General features: G+C 44.5%; 1 protein-coding gene across 2 annotated transcripts in view; it reads left to right on the plus strand.

Annotated features, from left to right (window-relative positions):
- Positions 1 to 19677, plus strand: part of grik2 (glutamate receptor, ionotropic, kainate 2) — a 326927-nt gene that overhangs the window by 1046 nt on the left and 306204 nt on the right. The window lies entirely within an intron of this gene.

Genomic DNA, 19677 nt, shown 5'->3' on the forward strand with positions numbered 1-19677 from the left:
AAGTGCAAATTGATTTTCTGCTGGTGGAGCTGTGTTGGATCTACACGACACACGTGAAGAGAACGAGGAGACTCTGGGCTCGTCGGTGTGTCTTTGCATTACGCTGACTGCCTCCCACACTTATTCAGTGCACATGTAGAGTGGACACAGAATGCCCCATTAGCACCACAGTCCTTTACTGCTCTGTGATTAACCGGCCTGTGGGACAGGTTGTTGCTTTTTTGCCACCCGCCGGCCACTTGTGTGTGCTCAGGAGGCATCAAGCTTTCATTACAGAATGCAATGGACCTGCTGAAACATTCAGTGTAAGCACTGCATCAAATATCCATTAGAGTCCTTTATCCTGGGACAACACAAATGTACATTAATATTAAGCATGCTGTTTGCAGATAGGTGGGCAAACTTGTAAAAAACACACTAAATAACCAGCCGTCAAAATCAAAGTTAAAGATGCTGCTGACGAACCGCAAAACATGCTTCCCCATGGTCCAGCTCATCAGCGTCTGTCAGTGGACACACTTCATATCCCTGCGTTTTGTGTTTGAGATTTGAATTTTCAGGCTCTGTGTCAGGAATGACGTCATGTTAGTCGCAAGACATATTGAGACTGTCACAGAAGACACAGGCCCAGTGATGACGACATGTAGAACTATAGGGGCCCATTAATTGCATTTTTTTCATGCATGTATTCCCTAAGGCTCAGTGCATACTGACGTTTTTCCCTTAGTCCTCCCATATAGTCAGATTTCACCAAATAGAGAGGTTAACCCTGCAAAAACTCAACTACAGTTACAGGTTTAATGCACCTTATTATCAAACAGCAAGGAAGACATGTGAAAGTCCAAAGTCCATACATGACAAAATTATGGAATCACAGTGACTGTAAAGCATTAACAGTAATCATCATCATCAAATGATCCTCTCTGAGGATGATGCTGTTATTGCAGTCACCTTTGCTTGCAGCTTCTTTGTAAGTCGCCCTGCATAGCTGCACACGTATATGTACATAGAGACGGGAAGAAACCTGGTGGTTAAAACAGAGCTAACTAAGATATCAAACAAGCAGATGAAATAAAACAGGTAACGGCAGGAACACAGTCCCAAGCAGGTACAGCTTGTGGGATGTTAGCAGGCTAGATTTCATGAACACGGTGGGTCAGATAACTCCTGAACACTCGGTATTACTCCACACTTCAGCCTATGTGAGCTGGAACAGCAGTTACAGCAAGTAGAAGCTCACAACCAATTCAGCACATTTAAGAGTCGTCACTGTTAGAAATACACTCCCAAAAAACCAATAGAGTAAAGCTGCCGCGGCTGGTGTGCCCGGCTCCTGGGAGAGCAAACAGACGTTACAGGAACACTGAGTTCTTATAAAACCTTTGAAACAGAACTTTTAAACGCTTAAAATTATTTTTATCCAGCTGAGCAGAGAACAGAGACATTACATCGCAGCGAGACTTTAAATGTGATCGTGTGTCTTTTGAAGACAGACACATGCTGACAGAAACCTCGTAACTGAATTTTCCCATGGCCCATTGAAGCTAAAGCCCGAGTCGGATCAGCTGGAAGCACTGACCCGTGATGACATGGGACCTAGTATCTGTGTAACATTGACTCCAGCCTGCTGCCTCTGCTGAGATGTCCCAGAGTTTTGAGGAGATGTAATGCACACAGGTGAGGTCAAATTGGATTACCTGTGTGTGGAAGAAGTCACATTCAGGGGCACCCCACAGAAATACTGGGGCACTGTGTTTCATACGTTCACCTCCCGAGCTGGTGTTAGAAAGCAGACGGCTCTACCACTTAGAAAAAGCAACATTAACAGAGAAGTTTAGGTCGAAGAGGTGCTCCGACTATAGAAAGTTGTCAAAATAGAGCATTTTTCATCAGTCGTACAAAGATCCTCAAATCTGAAAGAAGCCAGTTGAAATTGGATTTCTGTACAGTAAAGTTTGCACCGTGCCTCTGTTATGTCTCCAGCATGGGTGTTGAGTATGTTGCATTGGCTGCACTGGTGAGCATTAGTATGAAGGTCAGTGTTTAATGGGCCATACAAGCTAAATGCTGCAGGTCAGGGCCAGACCTCACTCCCCGACAAGCCTGACTGTCAATAAGTGAACAGAAGAGTAGACCTGGCCTGGGCCTCACTCATTGCAAATAAAATGATTTGCAGAGAACCAAAAGATACTTGAAAGTAATGTACAGCAAAGTGTGCTGTGCAATATCGTGTCAGAACCAAACAAGCTAATTAATGTAGCGTTAGGTGTGTTTTTCCAGGAATATGACTGATCACAGATGTCACTCCAAAAGCATTAAACTGTGTTTGGATGCTCAGCTGAAGGATGGGATTTCTTCCTGTTTCTATAAAGGAGAATGGCAGTCATGGAGGCTGCACAGACAGCCAGGAACTACGTCAAACATTTGGACCACGAGCAGTAAATGAGCTGCTCTCTTTATGGCCCACCACGATATTTACTCTGCGGCAAATAAAGTCTGTCGAGCTGGTGGTAACAGATGGTAGAAGAAGAGAAAGTCTGATGACAAAGAGAGTTAACAGAAGTGAAAAGAGTCTGAGAGAGTCACACATAAGGAAATATGGTCGTCTCTACACGGTGATAACCTGAAAGACTTCACACCCGATCCCGAGGGTGTCGTTAGATGAGCAGTGAAAAGAGGACAATCGTTCTGAGCAGCCTCTTTATGGCCTTTGGACATGGAGACGATGGACAGGACAGGCTGGACCTAAACAGACCAAGCAGCTGTTGAACAAAACAAGCAGCTGTTTTGTTCAACAGCTGCTTGGTTTAAATCCACTGTGGTCATGTCGAGGCCAAACACAGGAACAATCAAGTCCAAATATATATATATATGTATATATATATATATTTTTTTTCTCTAAATGACATCAGAAACAGCAGTATGCGACATTACGTGATGGCAGAGCTTCAGTTCATCCTTTGTCTTTTTTTTTTTTTTTTTTTTTTTTTTTAATAAATAGGACAGGGGGAATGAATGAGAGAAAGAGGGGGAGAGAAAGAAAGAAAACCAAAGGGGAGAAGAGACGGTGAGAAGGGGGGGGAAGAGAGAGAAAAAAAAAAAGAACTCCTGGGTCAATCAAGTCCAAATATAAATGTTTCCTTTCTGTACTCAAATAAAGCTCAGTGCTGACGTCTGTGTGTCTTTATCATGAACACGTGTGTGTGTAGCTCTGATTGTGTGTCAGTGATTCAGTGTCTTGCCGTGACTTACAGGCTTTGTGTAGTGAGATGTAATCATGTGAGCCGAGTCTAAAGTGTGAAACAACGACAGCGTGTGATTTCTCTATTACTTCATTTTTTACGCACATGATTTTTTTTTAACATTAGCATCAGAGGAGGTCAGAGGTCAGTGAGACTGGAAAAGTGTGCCTTAAATACAAATGTATTATTATCATATGTAACAACCAGTGCTGCAATTTTTGGAATAATAATAAAATAAATATACATTTCAATAAAACTACAAAGTGAATCTTTCAAATGTGGTCAACGTATGTTTTTCTAAATTTAGAGTCTGTGAAAATATGTGTTACCAAAACACACGAGTCACATGTATGGATTTGGAAAGAAAAGCGTCTGGACTTCTTTAAGTTACTTGAAGACTTTTCACCTCTCATCCGAGAAGCTTCTTCAGTTCTAAGGTCAAATGGTGGAGAGTCCCAGATATAAACCTAGTGGGAGTTTCCCCCCACAGAGGGACAAAAGGACCCCCTGATGATCCTCTAATCGCCTGAGCCAAGGTGTGAAACTGGGTGTGGGTCCCAATCAGCCAGAGTTTCGGGTGAGTTCATTGTGAAACCTGGCCCCACCTTATCATGTGATTTCCTGAGGTCAGATGGCCCAGGATGTGAGTGGGCGTTAAGGCGTCTGAGAAGGGATCTCAAAACTGGATTATAGATGGCAGACAGTTGGTGTCGTAAACCAAACCTCTATCAAACCATCTGTTCTCTCTGTCCAAAATGTGAACGTTGGCATCCTCGAAAGAGTGTCCTTTATCCTTAAGATGCAGATAGACTGCTGAGTCTTGTCCCGTGGAGGTGGCTCTTCTGTGCCATGCGCTTTAAAATAGCCAAGAGCCTTTGAGCTCACCCAAAACCTCGGCTGATTGTGATTACACCAATTTTCATGCCTTGGCTCATGTGATTAGGGTAGAGGATCATCAGAGGGTCCATTGTCCCTCTTTGGGGGGAAACTCCCACTAGGTTTATATCTGGGACTCTCCACCATTTGACCTTAGAACTGAAGAAGCTTCTCGGATGAGAGGTGAAACGTCTTCAAGCAACTTAAAGAAGTCCAGACGCTTTTCTTTACAAGCTCCTTAGACTACGATGACCTGGATGACTGAGAACCTTCAGAGTCACATGTATGAATGAAAGTGCAGTCCAATAATAATAATGTGAGCAAACACAAACCACAAGGTCAAATTTATACGACAAAAACACGGAAAGTTAGAGCAACACTAGATGACTTTTTCTGACTATTTCATATAAAGCTGTGAGTAACTGGAGGAGTCCTGATGGAGCTTGGTTCTGCCTCTGGAACGTGTTTATTTTTGCGTATCTTTTCCATCTGCTTCTGGTTAAAAAGCTCATTCACAGAGTTTCCTCACTGGCACAGCTACCTCACCGGAAAAGTTTGAGTCATGAAATTTGCATTTTGAGATACTTATCTCACAATTTTGAATTCTGGATGACAAAACAAAATGTCAGTAATTGTGATCAGGAAGCTTCTACTCAGTCCCAGGAGTTTATGACATAGCAACATGTTCTCTGGTTATTCGTGTTTAGACACAGGAATTGTAACTTTCACTGAAATGTAAATGTAATTTATTAACTTCAAATTTAAAGATACCTAATTATTAATCTGAAATTTCAAGTTATCAGTGGTATTTTACTCAGGCGGGGAAACGAGCTTCCATAGTTCCCAGATCCTAAAAGGAAACATAGTGGAGTTAAAATCCCGTGAAAATTGCTCAAAGGCAGAAAGGCCGTCGAGTATTTAAACTGTGTGTCGACTGTAATGTGTCAAAGATTTGCATTTAGTATTTAGACATGACACACACACACACACACACACACACACACACACACACACACACACACACACACACACACACACACACACACACTCAGAAAAGAGACAATATGATATAAGAGACTATGATGATTTTCATCTTTACTGTTTGGACGGCCACACTGGGATTGCTTGTACTGTTTACTGCGTGTGTTGTCACACTTTCTAAATTTGTGTCGCCACACGAGACACAACACTGCCAGCAAAACGCTGCAATGTATCCTCCTTGTGTTTTCATGGAAATGATGACATCAGCGATATTTCCTAGGCAACAGACCTGGTATACAGAAAATCCAATATAACACGAACATGAAGAGAGAGATAGATAAGATATATACATCTATCTATCTATCTATCTATCTATCTATCTATCTATCTATCTATCTATCTATCTATCTATCTATATATATATATATATATATATATATATATATATATATATATATATATATGTTTGTGTGTGTGTATCTATATAGCTATATATATATTAAAAAATTCCCCCCTCGCCCCTGTGGGCGGTTTATCCTTCAAGCTCGGGTCCTCTACCAGAGGCCTGGGAGCTTGAGGGTCCTGCGCAGTATCTTAGCTGTTCCCAGGACTGCGCTCTTCTGGACAGAGATCTCCGATGTTGTTCCCGGGATCTGCTGGAGCCACTCGCCTAGCTTGGGAGTCACCGCACCTAGTGCTCCGATTACCACGGGGACCACCGTTACCTTCACCCTCCACATCCTCTCGAGCTCTTCTCTGAGCCCTTGGTATTTCTCCAGCTTCTCGTGTTCCTTCTTCCTGATATTGCTGTCATTGGGAACCGCTACATCGATCACTACGGCCGTCTTCTTCTGTTTGTCTACCACCACTATGTCCGGTTGGTTAGCCACCACCATTTTGTCCGTCTGTATCTGGAAGTCCCACAGGATCTTAGCTCGGTCATTCTCCACCACCCTTGGGGGCATCTCCCATTTTGACCTCGGGACTTCCAGGTTATACTCGGCACAGATGTTCCTGTACACTATGCCGGCCACTTGGTTATGGCGTTCCATGTATGCCTTGCCTGCTAGCATCTTGCACCCTGCTGTTATGTGCTGGATTGTCTCTGGGGCATCTTTACACAGCCTGCACCTGGGGTCTTGCCTGGTGTGATAGACCCCAGCCTCTATGGATCTTGTACTCAGAGCTTGTTCTTGTGCTGCCATGATTAGTGCCTCTGTGCTGTCTTTCAGTCCAGCTTTGTCCAGCCACTGGTAGGATTTCTGGATATCAGCCACCTCCTCTATCTGCCGGTGGTACATACCGTGCAGGGGCCTGTCCTTCCATGATGGTTCCTCGTCTCCCTCCTCTTTCTTGGGTTTCTGCTGCCTGAGGTATTCACTGAGCACTCGGTCAGTTGGGGCCATCTTCCCAATGTATTCTTGGATGTTCGTTGTCTCATCCTGGACTGTGGTGCTGACACTCACCAGTCCCCGGCCCCCTTCCTTCCGCTTAGCGTACAGCCTCAGGGTGCTGTACTTGGGGTGAAACCCTCCATGCATGGTAAGGAGCTTTCTTGTCTTTATGTCAGTGGCTTCTATCTCCTCCTTTGGCCAGCCTATTACCCCAGCAGGGTATATATATAAATAAGCATTGGGGATGCAGGTCTTATTGCTGTGTGTGTGTGTATTTTGAGGAGCCATATTTCAAGTCTACTCGAGCACTTACTTCACGCTAGCTGGTGAAGTAAGTGATGAAATCTTGAACATAATCAATAGTGATGATGGAAGAAAAAAGAAAGAAAATAAGGTCGAGGTTGAAAAATGAGGCAGGTTATGGATTTTGAATTGCACTCTAGTCAGACAGGATTACTGTACATCAAAGGAGATTGGATCATTTATATACAGTATTTGGCAGAACAGGCTCTGTGGTTTGAGTGTGATTATAATATGAATCCATGGAGCATGTTAAAGATTCAGCGGGGATTGTGATGAAACCCTCTGGGGCACAAAGCAGAACTCAGGGCAGACAGAGGACTGGGAAAAAGATTCAATTCATAAGGCAGAGGATGCTGTTTCAAGTGTCATTTGAGAATTAGTCAACCTTCCAGGAAAATGTTATGTTTGCTTTCTGTAACAGTAAAATGACAGTATCGATATGAATCTCATATCTATGTGTTCAGCACAAATGAGAGTCAGGCATGGTTAGCCTAGTTTAATACAACAACTCAAAGAGAGGCTGGCACCAGATAATAAGCTTCTTTTTATATTCACGTCACACTAAAGAGGCATGACAGTTCAAAAGACTGACAAAATCCAGAAGCAATGAAATCCAAAACACAGGGAGCACAAATGAAGACTTGGGAAGATGAGGGGAACAAAGAATCACCAGGAAAAGGAATAACAGGGCACAGGTGAGTTCATTCAGGAAGGACCAGAGGAGGAAAGTCAAACCGGAAAAACACAAGAGGAGCCGAACGAAGGCGGAGAGTAAACCCACACAGGCAGAGCACTGAGATCTACAAATCTACAAAGTTAGCGTTGGAATAAAAACTGTTATGTGTTATTATCTGTCCAAGTTTCTAACCTTGAACCATGTGATAAACAGGAGCTAATTAGCTTAACCCTTGTGTGGTGTTCGTATTTTTGTTACTCAGCCAGTGTTCATGGGTCTGGTGGACCCGCTAGAGTTTTGGCTTTCCAAATTAACACTATCAAACAATTTTATGTTAAATTACTCAACAGATGTTTACTTCATCCCAGTTACAAGACATATGAACAGCAAACATGGTTAATTTTTTCCCTTTACCTTTGTTAGATCACATTTATGAATTAATGTGCTTCTCGTTTTTCTTTTATATAAAATGTTATAAATAAATCAGTTATAATCAAGTGGAGTGAGTGGAAAGACACAACACATTTACACGTGAAAAAATAATTAATTGTTTAATTTTTCTTTTGAAAAAAACTGAACACGGGTCTCACAGACCCGAACACCATACAAGGGTTAAGTTATCTGCCACAGTAATCGCCCTACAGCTAATTCAATTCAATTCAATTCAATTTTATTTATATAGCGCCAAATCACAACATAAGTCGCCTCAAGGCGCTTCATAGATACAGAGAAAAACCCAACAATCATATGACCCCCTATGAGCAAGCACTTTGGCAACAGTGGGAAGGAAAAACTCCCTTTTAACAGGAAGAAACCTCCGGCAAGCGAAGACACATCATATAAACCTGTTGACCAAAACGATCTTTTTGATTGATGGAGGCTTTTCACACACACTGGGTCATTCAGTAATAAAACAGAGACTTTGTCAGACGTCTTATCTATCAAGCACATCTTAGTGCATGCAGGCAGAAGCAGTTGTTCCAAGCTTGCTTAGGACACACTGTATACACACAGACGCAATCATGGGGAAGACTGCTGACTCGACAGTTGTTCAGATGACATTCATTGGCATAAACCACCGAAGGTCATAGCTGACAAAGATGGCTGTTTGTAGAGGCGTATTAATAGAAAGCTGGAGTAGGAAAAGAAATACACAAGCATGAGACAAGGGTGCAGCCCTGAGGATATTGTCAGGAAAATTCTTGACGGTCCTTCCAGGTATTTGGGATAGTTTTCCAAGAAATGGACTCGGGGTCGCATCAAGAGCCACCATAAATGGGCTGCAACTATCACAGGCCTAACACAAAGGCACGTTTGAAATGCTGAAAACACAAGACGTTTCTCACCTGGACTGAGGATTTAGTTTTTGTGAAGATTGTTTTACGGTGATAGCAAATTTTGCAGCTCATTTGGAAAACAAGGTTGTAGTGGAAGAAGCTTCCAGGATGTTTGAGGTGCAGTGTGATGGTTTGGGTCCAAAGGTAACAGCCATCTAACATTTTTAGAGCACCTCCAAACTACTACTGTTTACTTTGCTCACAAACCTGTTACTGCACTTGGTGGCCAACAAACTCACCTGACTGGAATCCCATAGAGAACCAATGTTGTCCAGAGCTTCAGTCATACCTCAGCAGTGACACGCTGACCGCCTCCATGCCCGCTGCACTGATGGTGAGAGAGCCCTGACTCAGCAATGACTGTACAAACTTACCTGCTTCAGAGAAGTTGGACTTTTCTGTATTGTTAATTATTTTTTGATTTAGGAAAAAGCTGTCTGTCATTTTAATATGTTGTGTCATTGTTAATGACACACTGCGTCTCAGTGGGACTGTCTATGTGAAAGGTTCAATTAAAAAAATATTCTAATCATTTCAGAAACAGCTAGAATTCACAAAGATTACAAATAAGACAAAAGAAAATCCTCGAATTAGCATGTTTATATTTATTGACTGTAGAATATGTGAAGGTTTATATTCTAATTATTTAAGACATGCACTTACATACCAAACTGCCGACCTTACTGAGATCAAACTGAGCAGTCAGGAACAAATAAGGAACAAATAAAGAACAAATAAGGAATATGTTTTAACAGTGTAGCAGGTTTCTTTGCCTGTAACATTACTATATCATCAAACACACACACACACACACACACACACACACACACACACACACACACACACACACACACACACACACACACACACACAGCAGATGAAAGCAGAGGTTGTGGGTGGAATCATCAGCATGAGTAATCTGTACAGTAAAAATGGGAGCTGTCATGTTTGGAAAGAGCCTCTCATTGTCTTTGTTCACAATCTTATAATCACTTTTCAATCATATTTAAACTACTGCAGTGATTTGAGTGAATGTGAAGCTGCGTTCAGTGTGCATGTGACCGCAGACACGGTGATATTTACTGGGAATGTGTTTGCTAGCTCGTACTGAGCAAACTCAATGAGAAGTGTTAGAAGTCAAGGTGAGCCAGAGCTAAGCTGTCATTTCATTTGTAAGTATGCTGGCTGAACTACTTTGACCTCAATCAGAGAAACTCATCTGATGTGATGGAACCACATTTTTCAAAGAACATACTTTTCATGCACTCGTGTCTGAGGAACAATTGCATGTTCAGGGCTGAGCTGTTTCACTTCCTGGGAGAGGGAAATCAGCTTTTTCTGCTATTAGTTATTAAAAGTCTACTTCATCATGAGCGCTGTTTGCATTTTGTAGTCTGTGCTCAAGGTGACAGATATGGGACATAACAAACTCCTCTCCTCCTTCCACAATATGAGAGAGCGTACACCTATACAAAACCAATAATGCTGAGCACAGAGCTTTTATATTTTTAGACTCAAATTCACTGCTGCTCTCCTTCAAGTGCCTTTGTGCTCATAATGAACACTGTGCTGTGCAAATGCGGTTTATGTATTACCATCTGCACTCCTTTCACCACTAAGTGCCCCTTCACTCAGAGCTGTGTGTGTATATATATATATATATAAAAAAAAAAACAAAAAACACCCAGCACGCCCCTGCGGGCGGTTTATCCTTCAAGCTCGGGTCCTCTACCAGAGGCCTGGGAGCTTGAGGGTCCTGCGCAGTATCTTAGCTGTTCCCAGGACTGCGCTCTTCTGGACAGAGATCTCCGATGTTGTTCCCGGGATCTGCTGGAGCCACTCGCCTAGCTTGGGAGTCACCGCACCTAGTGCTCCGATTACCACGGGGACCACCGTTACCTTCACCCTCCACATCCTCTCGAGCTCTTCTCTGAGCCCTTGGTATTTCTCCAGCTTCTCGTGTTCCTTCTTCCTGATATTGCTGTCATTCGGAACCGCTACATCGATCACTACGGCCGTCTTCTTCTGTTTGTCTACCACCACTATGTCCGGTTGGTTAGCCATCACCATTTTGTCCGTCTGTATCTGGAAGTCCCACAGGATCTTAGCTCGGTCATTCTCCACCACCCTTGGGGGCATCTCCCATTTTGACCTCGGGACTTCCAGGTTATACTCGGCACAGATGTTCCTGTACACTATGCCGGCCACTTGGTTATGGCGTTCCATGTATGCCTTGCCTGCTAGCATCTTGCACCCTGCTGTTATGTGCTGGATTGTCTCTGGGGCATCTTTACACAGCCTGCACCTGGGGTCTTGCCTGGTGTGATAGACCCCAGCCTCTATGGATCTTGTGCTCAGAGCTTGTTCTTGTGCTGCCATGATTAGTGCCTCTGTGCTGTCTTTCAGTCCAGCTTTGTCCAGCCACTGGTAGGATTTCTGGATATCAGCCACCTCCTCTATCTGCCGGTGGTACATACCGTGCAGGGGCCTGTCCTTCCATGATGGTTCCTCGTCTCCCTCCTCTTTCTTGGGTTTCTGCTGCCTGAGGTATTCACTGAGCACTCGGTCAGTTGAATAGGATGAGGGACCTATGGATATATATAAAACACCCAGCACGCCCCTGCGGGCGGTTTATCCTTCAAGCTCGGGTCCTCTACCAGAGGCCTGGGAGCTTGAGGGTCCTGCGCAGTATCTTAGCTGTTCCCAGGACTGCGCTCTTCTGGACAGAGATCTCCGATGTTGTTCCCGGGATCTGCTGGAGCCACTCGCCTAGCTTGGGAGTCACCGCACCTAGGGCTCCGATTACCACGGGGACCACCGTTACCTTCACCCTCCACATCCTCTCGAGCTCTTCTCTGAGCCCTTGGTATTTCTCCAGCTTCTCGTGTTCCTTCTTCCTGATATTGCTGTCATTCGGAACCGCTACATCGATCACTACGGCCGTCTTCTTCTGTTTGTCTACCACCACTATGTCCGGTTGGTTAGCCACCACCATTTTGTCCGTCTGTATCTGGAAGTCCCACAGGATCTTAGCTCGGTCATTCTCCACCACCCTTGGGGGCATCTCCCATTTTGACCTCGGGACTTCCAGGTTATACTCGGCACAGATGTTCCTGTACACTATGCCGGCCACTTGGTTATGGCGTTCCATGTATGCCTTGCCTGCTAGCATCTTGCACCCTGCTGTTATGTGCTGGATTGTCTCTGGGGCATCTTTACACAGCCTGCACCTGGGGTCTTGCCTGGTGTGATAGACCCCAGCCTCTATGGATCTTGTGCTCAGAGCTTGTTCTTGTGCTGCCATGATTAGTGCCTCTGTGCTGTCTTTCAGTCCAGCTTTGTCCAGCCACTGGTAGGATTTCTGGATATCAGCCACCTCCTCTATCTGCCGGTGGTACATACCGTGCAGGGGCCTGTCCTTCCATGATGGTTTCTCGTCTCCCTCCTCTTTCTTGGGTTTCTGCTGCCTGAGGTATTCACTGAGCACTCGGTCAGTTGGGGCCATCTTCCTAATGTATTCTTGGATGTTCGTTGTCTCATCCTGGACTGTGGTGCTGACACTCACCAGTCCCCGGCCCCCTTCCTTCCGCTTAGCGTACAGCCTCAGGGTGCTGGATTTGGGGTGAAACCCTCCATGCATGGTAAGGAGCTTTCTTGTCTTTATGTCAGTGGCTTCTATCTCCTCCTTTGGCCAGCCTATTACCCCAGCAGGGTACCTGATCACGGGCAGGGCGTACGTGTTGATGGCCCGGATCTTGTTCTTACCATTCAGCTGACTCCTCAGGACTTGCCTGACCCTCTGCAGGTACTTGGTGGTTGCAGCTTTTCTAGCGGCCTCTTCATGGTTCCCATTCGCCTGCGGGATCCCCAAGTACTTGTAACTGTCCTCTATGTCTGCAATGTTGCCTTCTGGTAGTTCAATCCCCTCAGTTCTGACTACCTTCCCTCTCTTTGTTACCATCCGACTACACTTCTCCAGTCCGAACGACATTCCAATGTCATTGCTGTATAGCCTGGTAGTGTGGATCAGTGAATCGATGTCTCGTTCACTCTTGGCATACAGCTTGATGTCATCCATGTACAGGAGGTGGCTGACAACTGCTCCGTTCTGTAGTCGGTATCCGTAGCCAGTCTTGTTAATGATCTCACTGAGGGGGTTCAGGCCTATGCAGAACAGCAGTGGGGACAGAGCATCTCCTTGGTAGATCCCGCACTTGATGGTGACTTGTGCTATGGGCTTGGAGTTGGCCTCTAGTGTTGTACGCCACATCCCCATTGAGTTCCTGATGAAGGCTCTTAGGGTCCCATTGATCTTGTACAATTCTAGGCATTCCAGTATCCAGCTGTGGGGCATTGAGTCATAGGCCTTCTTGTAATCAATCCAGGCAGTGCACAGGTTGGTCAGTCTGGTCTTGCAGTCTCGGCTGATTGTTCTGTCTACCAGTAGCTGGTGTTTTGCGCCTCTGGTATTCTTGCCAATTCCTTTCTGTGTCCCGCTCATGTATTGACCCATGTGCCTGTTCATCTTAGCCGATATGATGCCTGACAGGAGCTTCCATGTAGTACTGAGGCAGGTTATTGGTCGGTAGTTGGAGGGGACCGGTCCCTTCTTGGGGTCCTTGGGGATCAGGACCGTCCGGCCTTCAGTTAGCCATTCCGGGTGTCTCTCGTTAACTAGCAGCTGGTTCATTTGTGCTGCCAGACGCTCGTGGAGTGCAGTCAGCTTCTTCAGCCAGTAGGCGTGAACCATGTCGGGCCCTGGTGCTGTCCAACTCTTCATACTGGAGACCCTTTCTTGGATATCTGCCACTGTGATGGTTACTGGACCCTGTTTTTATATATATATATATATATATATATATATATATATATATATATATATATATATATATATATATATATATATATATATATGTCTGTTAAATGTGTGGCTGCATTTCTCAGCAACCCGACTACGAGTGAGCAGAAGCTGCTTTCTGACACTGCGATGAGGACACGAGGGTATCTTGTGTATGTTGCACAGCATTCAGTTTTGATTGTTGGATGTCATGCTGCAGTGATGGCAGGGTGATCGCTCCCAGTGGCTGTATAAATAAATAAAAGGAACCGATCCTTACTAAAAGACAAGAAATACACAGCTGTAGAGTGCAAGCATAGACTCTGTGCAGTAATGCAGGGAGACGTTTGCTTGTTGGCTGGTGACCCTCTCCTGATGACTGATGGTAGAAAATGAAATGCTGTCACTAAGGACAGTGTGGGTGGAGACGGTCTGTGTGTCGTCCACAGTCAGCTGTGAGCAGTGCTTTTAATGATAAAGTACCTCTCCATGCTCCGTTGGCCTATAAACTGTTCCATAATGGCGTTGTTAACATATTCCAAATGTTATCATCTGACACTAGTTCAAATGTTAGATTGTCAGTTATGTTGAATAAGTTTATGTGTTGTCAGGTCTTTGGTTCCATCTTCACACATCAGCCTGTGAGCTCGCTCAGGCAAACTTGAACTGTACTGTGTCATTCACACTGTTGTGTATCACTCCCCTCTTTAGACACACACTCCCACAATTTAGCATCCTATTTTTAGATGCAAAACCAAAAACAAACAACTCATCTCTATGAAATGTCATTATTGCTTTCTCAGCTTGTGCAGAACCTGTAGGCGACGCTTATTCATTACTTCCCAGTTTCTTGTCCCCAGAGCTGTGGGTGGTAATGACCCAGATGACAAACTGATGGAATAAATTGATCATTTCAAATCTGATAAAAGTGATTTGTCTGTTTTCATAATAACTGATCAAGGGGCAATGAAGTTCAAAATCCCAAGAATATCCTTTCCAAAGGTGGTTTCACGTATTGTGCCATCATCAGTCAGACTAATGATTGTACTGTGTTTCACTGAGTGACTTCTATGACAAGCCGTACCACAGCAACACGTCCTTTTACTTGTTCTTCCAGTTTACAATGATTTCATACTGAAACCTGCACTTTTACTGTACTCGTGTCTTATAAGGCTGAGAACCGTCATTACTTCTTTCCTGCCAAATATTTGTCTGTAAAATAAAGACAGCACTTGTCCTTTGTTACCAATGTAGGAGTTAAACCTTATTATGAACCTCACTCTATTCATCTGCTGGGAATGATGGTACTGAAAGTAGAGCTGAAATCTATGAATAGCATTCTGACATGTGTCACCTGACACTCACAGTGAGTCAGTGCAGCATGGAGAGACGTATTGATGTTGACCTGTTGTCCCTCCATCCAAACAGGTTTTACTCCAGAGTGGCTCTCAGTGAAGATTCGATGTGGCTTAGCACCAGCCTTTCAAAGCACTTACTCACAGTGGGTGTGAGAGCCACAAGTAATGTGGCCTTTGGGAGCGGACAGGCACAATGGTGTGGGTGTGACCTCTCACTGCCACAGTGCACGGACCCGTTTAAGGATAGTCCACGGTGACAGTGAGAGGTTAAGATCCTCCAGAAGCTGATTGCTGCCCAGGACGAATACTGCAACATTTCCTGTGCAAACACTAAATGTTGTGTTGTCATTGGTTGTTTGTGTTGCTGTGCTGCTCCATTTCAAAGCAGGTGATTGAGCTTCACTGTTGCTATTGATAGCATCTATAGCTTATGTATAATGGGGTCCCCTCCCTGGAATGACTGTGAAGCTTCAGCCTGTAGTCTGTATCTGTGGTGGCTCTCCTCAGGCTGGACCTGGCAACGTGAAGGCCGACATCCCTGGAGCTCGTGGATTGTTTGAGAAGTATCACATGTGCTTAATAGTGACACTGTTATATAAAAACAAGGCAGTGTAATCCTCGATGGCACACACACAGTTACAACAATGACAACCATGAACAGATCAAAGTGTGAGTGCTGTGATGAGTGTCTGTCTGTTTGTGCACCAGTTAGCATTAGAGTAAACACACAGCCCCTCCTCTGCTCTTTGCAGAGTCTGTGCTTCTGTCTCCACAGTGAGCTGTGCCGACCGGTAGAACAATAGTTTGTTGAGAATGCTAGTACAAAGCCAGGTTGATGATGATCCTTATTAAGGAGTGCCACGTGGATTTCTGTGCCACCATGATCAGCTGTACCTGGTTTGTATTCTGGCTCTGCAACCCTGCTTCTGCTTCGTGCGCTCCACCACCTCCCGTCTTCAGCTCATTGTGGTGATCACCTGTCCTGTGCAGTTTCTCCTCTGGGATGTGTTCGTATGAAAAGGTCAGATTTAAATCTACCACGCAGCAAGAAGCTCAAGTCTTTAGTAGTTCCTTAGTGTGGAGTGTGGTGCAGAGGTTTCTCATACAGGGCTATTTTCACCCTCTCAGAGTTAATTCTTTGTTGTGCTTGGACTTTTCTTTCAGTTTTCTTCAAGCAGGGTCAGAAGCCCTGCAAGGCTTTCTGCCAAACAGCATTCAGAGGGAGAAAGATCACTTTAAGTGTTTGCTGTGCACCTCACGCATCGCAGAGGACACAGGGTCTAGCAACCAAGTGAGTTCTGTACGAATGAACTTGCAGATCATGGATTTCAAGATGTAGGTGATATTCTAATGGACTGACAGACTGGAGCTTGTGTTCAAAGATTTAACACTCGTGAATTCATACATTTCCTTTAATGTGTGTGAAGAGTGCACGCTCTGTTAAAACGGCAGTTGTAACAAGTGTCACCCTGCAGCTTTTTGGCACTAAAAACGACGTGATTTTCACAGTGAATGTTGGGACTTACTATATACAACCAACTAGAAATGATCCATGTATGTACTGAATCAGAGTGCACCAAATGATTATCAGCTTTTGTCATTTGGTCAGAGGCCAAATCATCAGGAGCCTGCTCGAGTGGAAAATATTCCACAGTGTTCAGTGGGAACCAGCAGAGCCTCCTGAGGAGACACTGCATAAATGCGACATCTTCTTATTGGTCATGGTTACACTCCCACACATTGGCCCACAGGTCTAACACACCCAGGCCAACAATCAGGCGTACGCAAAGCAGGAACTTACTGTTCAATTCAATGTTATTTATACAGCACCAAATCACAACAATAGTCACCTCAAGGTGCTTTATATTGTAAGGTAGAGCCTCCGATAATACGCGTGCGGACTGTGGCCTTGATTTATATGTTTTTATATGTTATGTATATGTTATCTCTACTTTCTACTCTACGTGTAAATACCCCCAATGCCACACTTAATGGCCAGCCATGAGGCTTCCATCAGATCTACTGGTCAAATCAGATTTGGGTCGATTAGAGGCTGTATGTAGGCCAAAGCCTCGACTGACCAGTGTTTATCCCCTTATTGGATATAGTTTAGTAATATTGTCAGAAGCCAGCCACCTGGATGACCAAGCCACTTTCTGTTAGTGGACACTTGATGCAGCAGTGTCCAGACTGTATGCACCTCCATCAGATTAGTTAAAATTAGTTGGCAGGAAAGAGAGAGGGCAAGCAACAGTTTGGAGTTGGTGGCAAGGTGTTTTTTTTCTGGGGTTTTTTGGTGCTCAGGTGCCTCATGACCAGCTCCTGCACGGCCTCTTAGATGGTTCTAGGCATGATAGGTTGGACCAGGCTGCTGCCGCCAATTGGGTTAGAGGATTTTATTCCGGATCTGGGTTTGCCTGCATGCCTGGGTCTGGAGCACTTCACTTTGGATCCAACATGCCCTTGCAGTGAGACACAGCGGGCACCGATGCGGCATGAAAGAGTACTGTTGGCAGCTGTGCACACGTCTTAAATAAAGAAACGTGCTTTGCTACAGACTACCCGGTGAATGCACTACAGACACCTCTCAGAGTTGCTTCTTGACTTTTGCTGCACAAACTAGTGCGGCTGCTTGTGCTGCTCGGTCCCTGTGTGTATCTGCTGGTCCTAGCATGCTACTGCATAAATAAAGAATATGCAAATGTGCAGCAGCTGAGTCAATCAACTCCACCTGGCACTGTTCCCTGACCTACTGAACCCCACCCGTACTCTTACAGCTGCACTGAAACCACACTCTCCTCCCCACAGGGATGATCTGATATCCTCGTGTCGGTGTTGTTCCCACATCATCATAATAAATGTTGTTCCAGGTTCAACATTGCAAGTGACCAATCACATTGTTGTGACGTCCCCCTTTTGTGCCTTTGAAAAATACCTCCTTAAAAAATCTACTTCACTTGCGAGAAGAGAAACAGCGTCTGTCCGCCGATCCAGGACCTTGAATTCTTTGCATTTCAGGATACTTTCCTTCCATAAACGGTAAGCATTATACATATTGTCCTTACAGAGGCGCTTTCTCTTCTCGCAAGTGAAGTCGATTTTTTGAAGGCGTTTGCTTTTTCGAGGTCGCGGATGACGTCAGCAGAAGGTGATTGGTCACTTGCAATGTTGAACCTGGAACAACATTATTTGTGATGACGAGGGAACAACACCAACTTTGCATTGATGAAATGACAACTCTTTCAGGTATGTGAGGACAATCATTTTCACTGAGGCAAGTGTTGCTGAGAAGGTTTTGAGTACTTAGCTGTTGGTGGTGATCACATGTATAACATGGTGAGTACAATGGACCCCTCTTAAGGCCCAGATAATAGTGCTAATACCCCAAATGTCCTCAGCTAAACTCGCTGGAACCACCCAGGTCTGGTCATTGCTGTTGTTGTTTTGCCTGTTCTTCTTTGCCATGTTTACTCTGTCTTCACATCTCTTCTTCTCCTTGGTATTTTTTCAGAGTACCAGAAAATGAAAAGCTTTAGCTGAATGACTTTATTTGCCTTTTTGCTGTTGGTCCGAATTATCAGTTTCCTTAAAATGAGTGTAGCAGTGGTGGCTTTGTGAGCAACACTGTCTTGGCCTACGGCCAACAGGCTGCTGGTAAATATATTTAAATCAGTGCTAAGCTGCTTAAAATGATTATAGTTCACTCATAGCTAGTTTATAGAAATTTGAAGCTATCCCAGGCTGCCAAACTCAGTTACATGGATAAAATAAATATAGCATTTATCATTTTACAGTTTCAGGTGAACAAAGCAGAGGCCGGTGAGCTTCTGTGACACACTGAGCCCCTGTCCACTGTGTCTGTTTCTCCCAGTTTAAAACACATGCCACATTCTTCTTAAGCTCATGATACTGCCATGTTTATGGGTGGTTACTGTGATGCATTAAATCTTTACACTGCTTCATCGTGCCCTTGGCTTAAAATAGGAAGTCTCTGCAAATCAGTTATGTATATATCTGTAATTAGCTGAGATGCTGACTGAGGCTGAGCTGGAGGTGACCTAATATTGACCGAGACTTCCTGTTCCTGCTGTACCAGAACACGCCGAGGACATAAGTGACCAGATCCGTTCCCTGTGTCACTGCAGCAGTAATATGAGACACACGTCTCATGGAACTCATCTCTCCCTGTGATTTGTCCTACGCTTTAGTAACTGTGTCCTCAGAGCCGCATCCTTCTGCCACGATGACTAATCACTGAAATATATTTACACTTTGCAGTTTTCTGCCTTTTGCAGACTCACCTGTGAAAAACACTTTGAGTGCTATATCATACGTATGTATATGACACACACACACACACACACACACACACACACACACACACACACACACACACACACACACACACGTATATATAGGTCCTAACATTCAAAGTTTGGAAGCCAAATCATGGTTTCCAAACGTAGCGTGAAGAACTTCCTGTGCCCAGTGATCGTAGTTTGTGCAGACACTTTAATATCACAGCATAAAACTCCTGCTGCAACTTTGTTTGCTCTGACTGGCTGTGGTCGTCCACTGAGGGTCTCACTGTGATTAGTGGTTTGCTGTGATAGCATGTCCATGAAGCACTCCAGTATACAGTGGGTCTACTAAGGTAAGCTGACGCTCAGCCA

Source organism: Diplotaxodon limnothrissa, linkage group LG11 (genome assembly GCF_057381915.1).
Source record: "Diplotaxodon limnothrissa isolate DT_005_m linkage group LG11, D_limnothrissa_male_GT1.1, whole genome shotgun sequence".
NCBI lineage: Eukaryota > Metazoa > Chordata > Actinopteri > Cichliformes > Cichlidae > Diplotaxodon > Diplotaxodon limnothrissa.